At 35.2% G+C, this 9,301-nt stretch overlaps 1 long non-coding RNA gene across 1 annotated transcript in view; it reads left to right on the forward strand.

The window, feature by feature from the left end:
- The window catches only part of LOC144579387 (uncharacterized), a 117,572-nt gene extending 108,949 nt beyond the window's left edge, over window positions 1–8,623 (forward strand). Inside the window, exons 2-3 of the long non-coding RNA XR_013526817.1 lie at window positions 6,351–6,555; window positions 7,566–8,623. This is a non-coding gene — a long non-coding RNA (uncharacterized LOC144579387). The remainder of the gene's footprint in view (window positions 1–6,350; window positions 6,556–7,565) is intronic.
- The last annotated feature ends 678 nt before the right edge of the window (window positions 8,624–9,301 follow it).

Genomic DNA, 9,301 nt, shown 5'->3' on the forward strand with positions numbered 1-9,301 from the left:
CTTTCAGTGATAAAGGCAACATTTTTAGTGTCTCCAGGCAAAAAGATGACATAGATTTTGTAATTTAAAACAATTAGATGTCATCATACTCTCAAATAGTCAATCAGTTCTGTCTGTTTTACTAAAATAGACTCCACTTGATCAAAATGTGTAATTTTAAAATATATTTTTGGGTATGATTTGGTAATATTTTGTAGAGAGTATTTTCACATATATTAATGAAAAGCATTGGTTTATAGTTTTGATGTATTGTAATTTTGTGTCTAGCTTTGGTATAGGGTAATGTTGGTCTCATAAGTCATTTATGTTTGATTAAATTCCTTATGTTTGTGTGAGTGTGTGTGTATATGTATTACTCCATTCTTGCACTGCTGTAAAGAAATACCTGAGACTGGGTGATTTATAAAGAAAAGAGGTTTAGTTGGCTCATGAATCCACAGATTGTACAGGTAGCATGGCTGGAGAGGCCTCAGGACACTTACAATCATGGCAAAAGGCAACGGGGAAGCAGCTCGTCTTACTTGAATGGAGCAGCAGGAAGAGAAAAGGAGAAGGTTCTACACACTGTTAAATAACCAGATCTCATGAGAACTTACTATCAACAGAAAGCAAGGGGATATCTGCCTCCATGATTCAATCACCTCTCACCAGGCCCTTCCTCCAACACAGGGGATTACAGTGTCACGTGAGATTTGGTGAAAGAAAACCATTCCAAACCATATCATTTTGTCTCCTTATATGAGTTTTGATAGTTTGCATCTTTCAAGAAATTGGCTAGTTTCATCTAAGTTATCATATTTGTAGGCATAGTATTTTTTGAAGTATTCTTTTATTATTTAAATGTCGAGGAAATGAGTAGTAATGTCCCTTTTCACATCTTATATTGTTAATTGTATCTCTTCTCTCCTGCTTGTTTGCTTTTAGCTTGGCTAGAAGTTTATCATCTTATTGATCATTTCAGAGAACCAAATTTAGACTTTGTTAAAAGTCAAACAATGTAATTTATCATATCAGCAGGCTGAAAAAGAAAAATTACATAGTCTTATCAATAGATCCAGAGAAACCATTTGACAAAATCCAACAGCCATTTGTGATAGAAATTCTCAACTTGCATTATAGAGGAACCTCCTCTAAGTGATAAAGAACATCTACAAAGAACCTACAGCCAACATCATACCTGACAGCTAAAAAACTGGACGATTTCCCCTCATATTGAGAGAAGGCAAGGATATTACTTTTTACCACTCCTATTCATCATTGTAGTATCCTTGGGAGTGCAATAAATTAAATTGTACTAGAATTCAATTGAATCGAATCCTAGATAGTTCAATAAGACGAGGAAAGGAAATAAAAGGTATACAGATTGTCAGGGAAGAAACATAAGTTTCTGTGTTCACAGATGACATGACTGTCTATGTAGAAAATACAAAAGAAAAGACCCAAATAATTCTGGAAGTAATAAGTGAGTCTAGCAAGATCACAGAACATGAGTTTAATACATAAAATCAATTGCTTTCATATATGCCAGCAATGGCAATTGAAATTTAAAATAAGACATACTATTTATAATAACAATAAAAATAAAAAGAAGGAAATGCTTATGTGTAATTCTAACAAAATATATACTGAGTTATATACCACAGTACTCTGATAAAATAAATAGTATCTAAACAAATGGAAATATCCATGTTTGGATTGAGAGATTCAATATTGTTAGGATGTCAATTCTTGTCAACTTGATCTATAGATTCAGAGCAATCACAATAAAAATCCTAGTCAGCTATTTTGTTAGTAACAGCAAACTGATTTGGAGGTTTGCATGAAGCACTTTACGAGGCCAGGATGGAAGGATTGCTTGAGCCCGGGAGTTTTCCACCACCCTGGCAACATAGTGAGACCCCATCTTTCTAAAAAATCAAAAAGCTCCAGGAGGGGAGCATCACACACTGGGGTCTGTGGCAGGGAACTAGGGGAGGAACAACAGTGGGGGGTGGAATTTGGGGAGGGATAACATGGGGAGAAATGTCAGATATAGGTGATGGGGAGGAAGGCAGCAAACCATATTGCCATGTATGCACCTATTCAACAATCTTGCATGTTCTTCACATGTACCCCAAAACCTAAAACACAAGAATATATATATATATATATATATATATATATATATATATATATATTAAATAAAAAAGCCCCAACAGGCTTGGTGGTGAACACCTGTGGTACTAGCTTCTCAGGATGCTGAAGTGGAGGATTGCCTGAGCCCAGAAAGTTGAGACTGTAGTGAGCCAAGACTGAGCCCTTGTGCTCCAGCCTAGGTGACAGAGCAGGATTCGATGTTAAATAAATAAATTAATTAATTTTACATAGAAAGGCTGAAGATCTAGAATAGTAAACGCAATATTGGAACAGCACAAAACTGTTGCAGGAATCACACCATGAGACTTTAAAGCTTACTGTAAAGAAACAGTAATCAAGGCTGTGTAGGATTCAGGAAAAACTAGGTAACTATATTTATGAAACAGAATAGAAAATCTAGAAATAGACCTAAACAGATATAGAAGTGATCTTTGAATTTGGGGCAAAGATAATTTCCTGGAGAAAGAATAGTTTTTTTCAACAGGATACTGGAACAATTAAATGTTGAAAGGAAGAAGAATGGGAGTAGGCAGGGAGGGAAGGAAGGAGAGAAGGAGAGAAGGAAGGTAAGGAAGGAAGGAAGAGAGGGAGGGAGGGAAGGAGGAAGGGAGAGAGGGAAGAGGAGAGGGAAGAAGGAAGGCAGGAAGTCTCAGACTGTACATCTTTCTCAAAAATTAACTCAAAATAGATCATCAGCCTAAATATAAAGTGAAAAGCTATAACATTTATAGAATAAAATATATAATAAAATGTACATGAATGTGGGTCTAATAATTTTTTTGATACAATATCAAAATCATGACTATAAAAATCGATGTTGGTCATTATTAAAATGTAAAACTTTTCTTCTGTAAATGAATGCTGTTAAGATAATAAAAAGACAAGCCACAAACTGGTGAAAAATATTTCCAAAACATAAATCTGACAGAGGGCTTGAGTCTAACACATACAAAGGACTCTTAACACTCTTAGTTTTATTTTTTAATCTTTAGTCATTTATTTTTAAGTTGTTTATTTCATTTTAGTTTTATTTTTAAGTTCTTTGTTTTATCTTCAACTCTTAGTTTTAAGAGTTGAAAAATAAACAGCTAGTAAAACAATGGGTGAATTATCTGGACAAATACTTTACCAAAGAAGGCATTCAGACAGCATGTAGACCTAAGAAAAGATGCTGAATTTCTCATTTAAAGTTGAAATTAAAACAACAATGAGATTCCTATTGCATATTTGTTAGAATAAATAAAAACCAATCAAACCAAGAAGAAACACACTAATTAAGTAACATTAGCAATTGTTGGCAAGGGCGCAGATCAGTAGGAACCCTGATTGCCAGTAGAAGTTTAAAATAAGAAAGCTCTTTGAAAGACACTTTCAGGGTTTCTTACAAAGCTAAACATAGTCTCACCATAGGATTTAGCAATTCTAATTTTAAGCATTTGCCCATGAGTTGGAGACTTATGTTCTCACAAAAACCTGTATAGAAGTGTTTATAGCAGTTTATTCATAAATTCTCCAAACCAGAAACTACAGATACTCTCTTCAATAGGCAAATGGATAAACAAATGATGGTATATCCATTCAATGAAATATTATTCCACGATAAAAATGAATGAGGTATCAAGTCATAAAAATACATAAATGGGTACTAAATTTATACTGTTAAGTGAAGTAGCCAGTCAGAAAATGTATGTATTGTATAATTCCATTTATATGACAGTCTGGAAATTGCAAAACTATAATGCAATTGCAAAATCAGTGATTGTAGGGGCTGAGAAGGATGCACTGGAGGGTTGAATTGATGTAGCAAAGGACATTTTTTAGAGCAGTGATATTATTCTGTATAATACTGTGATGTTGGCTACATGCCACTAAGCATTTCTCAGTTCACAGAACTTTACATAAGAAAAAAAAATGAGCCTTACTTTATGCAAATTGAAAAAACTGTTTATACAGTTAGGGTGTCCCAGAACAGAATGCCGAATGTAAAAGAAGCTATTAAACTGTTGTCTTGGTCTGTTTTGTGTTGTTAGACTAGAATACCTGAGACTGGGTAATTTACACAGAAATGGGGTTTATTTAGCACAGTTAGGTAGGCTGGGAAGTTCAAGAGCAAGACCTTGAACTTGGAGAGGGCTTTTATGTTGTATCACAATGGCAGAGAAGATAAAAGGACAGAGTTGGAGACATCTGCATAAATTAATGTTTAGCAAATAGATTTATTTTATGTTTTAAAGACAGGGTCTCTCTCTCTGTTGCCCAGGCTGGAGTGCAGGGGCACAATCATAGCTCACTGCAGCCTCAACCTCCTAGGTTCAAGTGTTCCCCTCATTTTAGCCTCCTGAGTGGGACTGTAGGCACACACCACCACACCTGGCTAATTAAAAAAACAGTCTAGAGACAGGACCTCACTGTGTTGCCCAATCTCGTCTTAAGCTCCTGGCCTGAAGCAATCTTCCCACTTCAGCTTCCCAAAGTGCTGGGATTACAGGTATGAGCCACTACGCCAGACCTATAGGAGTATTCATACGTATGTGTAAATGCAAACATTAGTATACACATACACATGTTTTTGTTCTCTCAACTGATAGTGCCTAACAGTTGGTTGCTAAATAAGCAACCAACACCCCAATAGGCATGAGCATACTAAGTGCCCAGATCTTGGTTTGTGAAATGATTCTCCAATAAAAGGAACAGGTGCTCCAAGTGGATTCTTGGAGCAATAGCTGATTCTAGGAATGAGACAAGATACACACACACACACACACACACACACACACACACACACACACGTGCGCATATATGCATATACTTGTATCTTGTCTCATTCCTAGAGTATACACACACACACACATATACAAACGTATGTGTGTGTGTGTATATAGAGAATGCTGTTATCTTGTAATGCCAGAAAGTGAGGCAGTGCTTAAAAACAAACCAAAACATGAAGAAACAAAAAAATCAAAGCAAAATTAAAAGTAATAGGCATAATAAAAGTAACATAGGATCCACCTAAAAAAGCTCTTCATGGCCAAAGCTGGAAAAAAATAGTAACTGAACAAGTAAAGAAACATTGACTAATAATCTAACGTATAAGATAATTATCCAAAGACTTATTTTTTTTAATTTTAATAGCTTTAGGGATACAAGTAATTCTGGTTACACAGATTAATGTTATGGTCATGAAGTCTGGGCTTTTAGAACACCTATCCTCTCAATAGTGTGCATTATACTCAACATGTAATTTTTTATCCCTAATCCCTCTTCTACCATTCCCACTTCTGAGTCTCCAATGTCTGTTATAACACTCTCTGTAAGCCTTTGCATACCCATAACTTAGTATAAGTGAGAACATGCAGTATTTGGTTTTCTGTTACTGAGTTATTTTACTTAGGATATGTATATATGCGTATGTGTATATATGTATATATAGCACATTTTCTTTATCCATTCATTTGTTAATGGGCGCTTAGGTTGATTCGATATCTTTGCAATTGTGAATTGTGCTATGATAAACATATGGGTACAGGTGTCTTTTTAATATAATAATGTCTTTTTATTTGGGAAGATAGCTAATAGTAGAATTACTGGTTAGAATGGTAGATCTACTTTAAAATATTTGAGAAGCCTCCATCTGTTTGCAATTAGGGTTGTACTAATTTACATAGCCACTAACAGGGTATATGTGTTACATTTTCACTGTATCCACTCCAAAATCTCCGTTTTTTTTTTTTTTTGACATTTCCACGATGGCCATTATGACTGGGATAAGGTGGTATCTCGTTTTGATTTAATTTGCATTTCCCTGATGGTTAGTGATGTTGATTTTTTAAATATACCTTTTTTGTCCATTTGTGTATTTTCCTTTGAGAAATGTCTATTCATGTCATTTGCACCCATTCATTCTCATATAAATCAAAAATGAAATAAATTAACAAATAGGTGCAAAGACATACATCTCCTCCAAAAATATCCAAATTATTTGTGCAGATATTCTTCCCTTAATGAGGTAGAATGCAACTCACCACTCTAAGAATGAGCTCAGCATAGTGATTTCTTTTCAAAGTGTACAGTATGGAAAGAGGGAGAATCCTGACAAATAATTCCTCAGCCAGGTAATCTAGGTTTACATCACCTAACCTTGGTAAATCATCTTGATAGTATGTACCCTTAATATAAAGTGATAAGAATCACTTTATCTTGTGATCTTCCTCCAGAAACTGTGTAGCTGTAGTCTAATCATGAGTAGAACGTCACATGCATCCAACAGAAGGACATTTCACCTAAATGTTTGATCTCTCCTCCTCAAAACTGTCAAGGTCACCAAACACAAGGAAAGTCTGAGTCAAGAAGACCTTATGGAGATATGATGAAGAAATGGAATATAATTAACATAGGATCTGCAATGAAAAAGGACATTAGGTAAAAAGTTTAGAAATGTGAACAAATTACATACTTTAGTTAATTATAATGTATCAATGTGGTACTTTCGACAAATGTACCATACTAAATGTGAGGTGTTAACAATAATGGAAACTGGATGCAGGCTGTATGGAAACTCCCTGTTTAATCTAAATAGTATTTCTGTAGATCTAATAGTGTTCAAAATAAAAAGGCTTATTTTAAAAAAAAGGCTTCAATAAAATTCGAATAGCCATTTAGACAGTGAAATACATTTGCCAATAGTGGACAAAACACTTAGAAATGATCATACCTATAAATGATTAAGCCCTAAATAAAGAAAACTATTCAGAAAGGAAGAAGTTGAGGGATTTGGAGTCAGCATGATGTATTTTACACACATTTTCAGTGTGTAAGCCATAAAGACCAATGAGAGCAAGAGAGGAAGTACAGAAGAACAATGTATTAACAAAATTCTGGAGCCATATGCACATTTTATGCTGAGGATAGTTTTGTACACACTCCACAAAGCTGATGCTCAGTTTGTCTGAAGAGGATGGGGAAGAGGGATGAAAATTATCTCTGGAAACTACAGGGAGGTATTGGCAGTGTATGGGTCAATTTGGGGACAGAATGCCACACAAGCTTTAGTTACGAATATGTTTGTCTCTAAATTACATAAAATCCATTTCTATTCCTCTTTAATATAAAAATGAATACATTTCATAAGAAATCAGTTTGTGTAGGACCCAAACAGGATTTTGCAAACAATGCAAATGAAAATCTCAATGAAATTGATTTTTTTCTCTTTAGCATAAATCACAGAAAAACTCAGTATTTTAAGACCATGTTTTCAATGATTAGACTATGCTTCAGGTGAGGGTTGCTAGCTTTGATACCATTAACTCTTATGTTTTGAAAACTGCAATATATTTTCAAGGTTGATTGGAAGGGAATGTTAAGTGAAATATTGCCTGAAACCAAACATTTAGGCTTTTAAGTGATTGTTTCTTGTTTTTTTTTCTTTAAAGGTGAATGGAATTGTCACTACAGAACTACGCTTTTTATTTGTCTCTAGAATGAACCTTGGTAATTCCACAAAAACCACTGAGAGCTTTTAAAGAACAAGGGAACTGCATGTCTCCAGGGACCTGCTACCACTTAGCATTGCTTGTTTTCTGTTCCCTTTATTTTCAACAAGAAACAAACTTTAGATTTTAGACAAGACATGCAGTCTTCATTAAGTTTGAGCCTATGTAGAAAACAAAAGAAGCCAGAAACTTTCTTAGGGACTTTTAACCAATGGAGAACAATGACAGGGAAGTGGGAAGGTTGGGTTGGAAGTGAGGGGCGGTTCTAAATGCTAGAGCTAGGTGGTCTGGCTCTATAAAGACTTATGTACTCAGGTAAAACCATATGGAGAAGTTAGAAATGAAAATAAATTTGAAAATTTAGAGCCCAGATTATTATTCTATATCTTGTTCACTGTCCTAAAAGACTATACATAAAGTTAAATAAAAGACAGGCCTTTTGGAGTCTGCTACCAGGTATCATATGCAGTGGTTGAGTAGGCCTCTGTAAAGTTGGCTGAATCCTAAGGACATTCTATTTCACAGTCGGTTATGTCAGAGGCATTTGAACCAGAGCAACTCCATCTTGAATAGGGTCTGGGTAAAATAAGGCTGAGACCTACTGGGCTGCATTCCCAGGAGGTTAGACATTCTTAGTCACAAGATGAGATAGGAGGTCAGCACAAGATACAGGTCATAAAGACCTTGCTGATAAAACAGCTTGCAGAAATGACGTTGGTCAAAATGTACTAAAACCAGCATGGTGTTGAGAGTGACCTCTGGTCTTCCTCACTGCTCATTATATGCTATTTATAGTGCATTAGCTTGTTAAAAGACACTCCCACCAGTGCCATCACAATTTGCCAATGCCATGGCAATGTCCAGAAGTTACCCTGTATGGTCTAAAAAGGGGAGAAACACTCAGTTCTGAGAGTTGCCCACCCCTTTCCCAGAAAACTCGTGGAAAATCCACCCCTTGTTTAGCACATGATCAAGAAATGACTGTGTCTTTAGACAGCTCAAGCCCCTGCTCTGACTATGGAGTAACCATTCTTTATTCCTTTACTATCTTAATAAACTTACTTTCACTTTATAAATTTGCCTCAAATTCTTTCTTGTATGAGATCTGAGAACCCTTTCTTGGGGTCTTGATAGGGACCCCTTTCCAGTAAAAATTATATTTATGTAGTATGTTTATAAATTATAGCACACCTTCACATATGAGTTTGTTTCTTCATTCTCAATATTATTCTTTTCCTTTGCATTAGCTAAACCTTGAATGTAAAGTTCTTGTCTTCATTTTTTAATCTCCAGTTTACATCTAAACATATCACCCATTGATTCAGTGAAACTGACATATTAAATGTTATGTCTAATGACTTCTTCTCAAACTTCATCTTACTTGACCTCTCTAGAGAATATGATACCATCATAAGGCTTAGTCTATCTTTACATGGCTCTCTGAGCTTTTGAGCCAGGGATACCTTGTCTCTCTGTGGCCACTTGTTTTCAATCTCCTTACCCTCTGTTTGTATTTTATTTTTATATATTAAATTTTAGATTTCATAAGCCATTATTCCCTTTTCTTATTTTTCTGTATTCATCTGGCTTTATATACTATGTACATGCCTATGTTATGAATCTCTAGGTTGAGCTCAGAATTCTCCCTGTATTCCAAAACCTTACTTCCACAACCC

Source organism: Callithrix jacchus, chromosome 14 (assembly GCF_049354715.1).
Source record: "Callithrix jacchus isolate 240 chromosome 14, calJac240_pri, whole genome shotgun sequence".
NCBI lineage: Eukaryota > Metazoa > Chordata > Mammalia > Primates > Cebidae > Callithrix > Callithrix jacchus.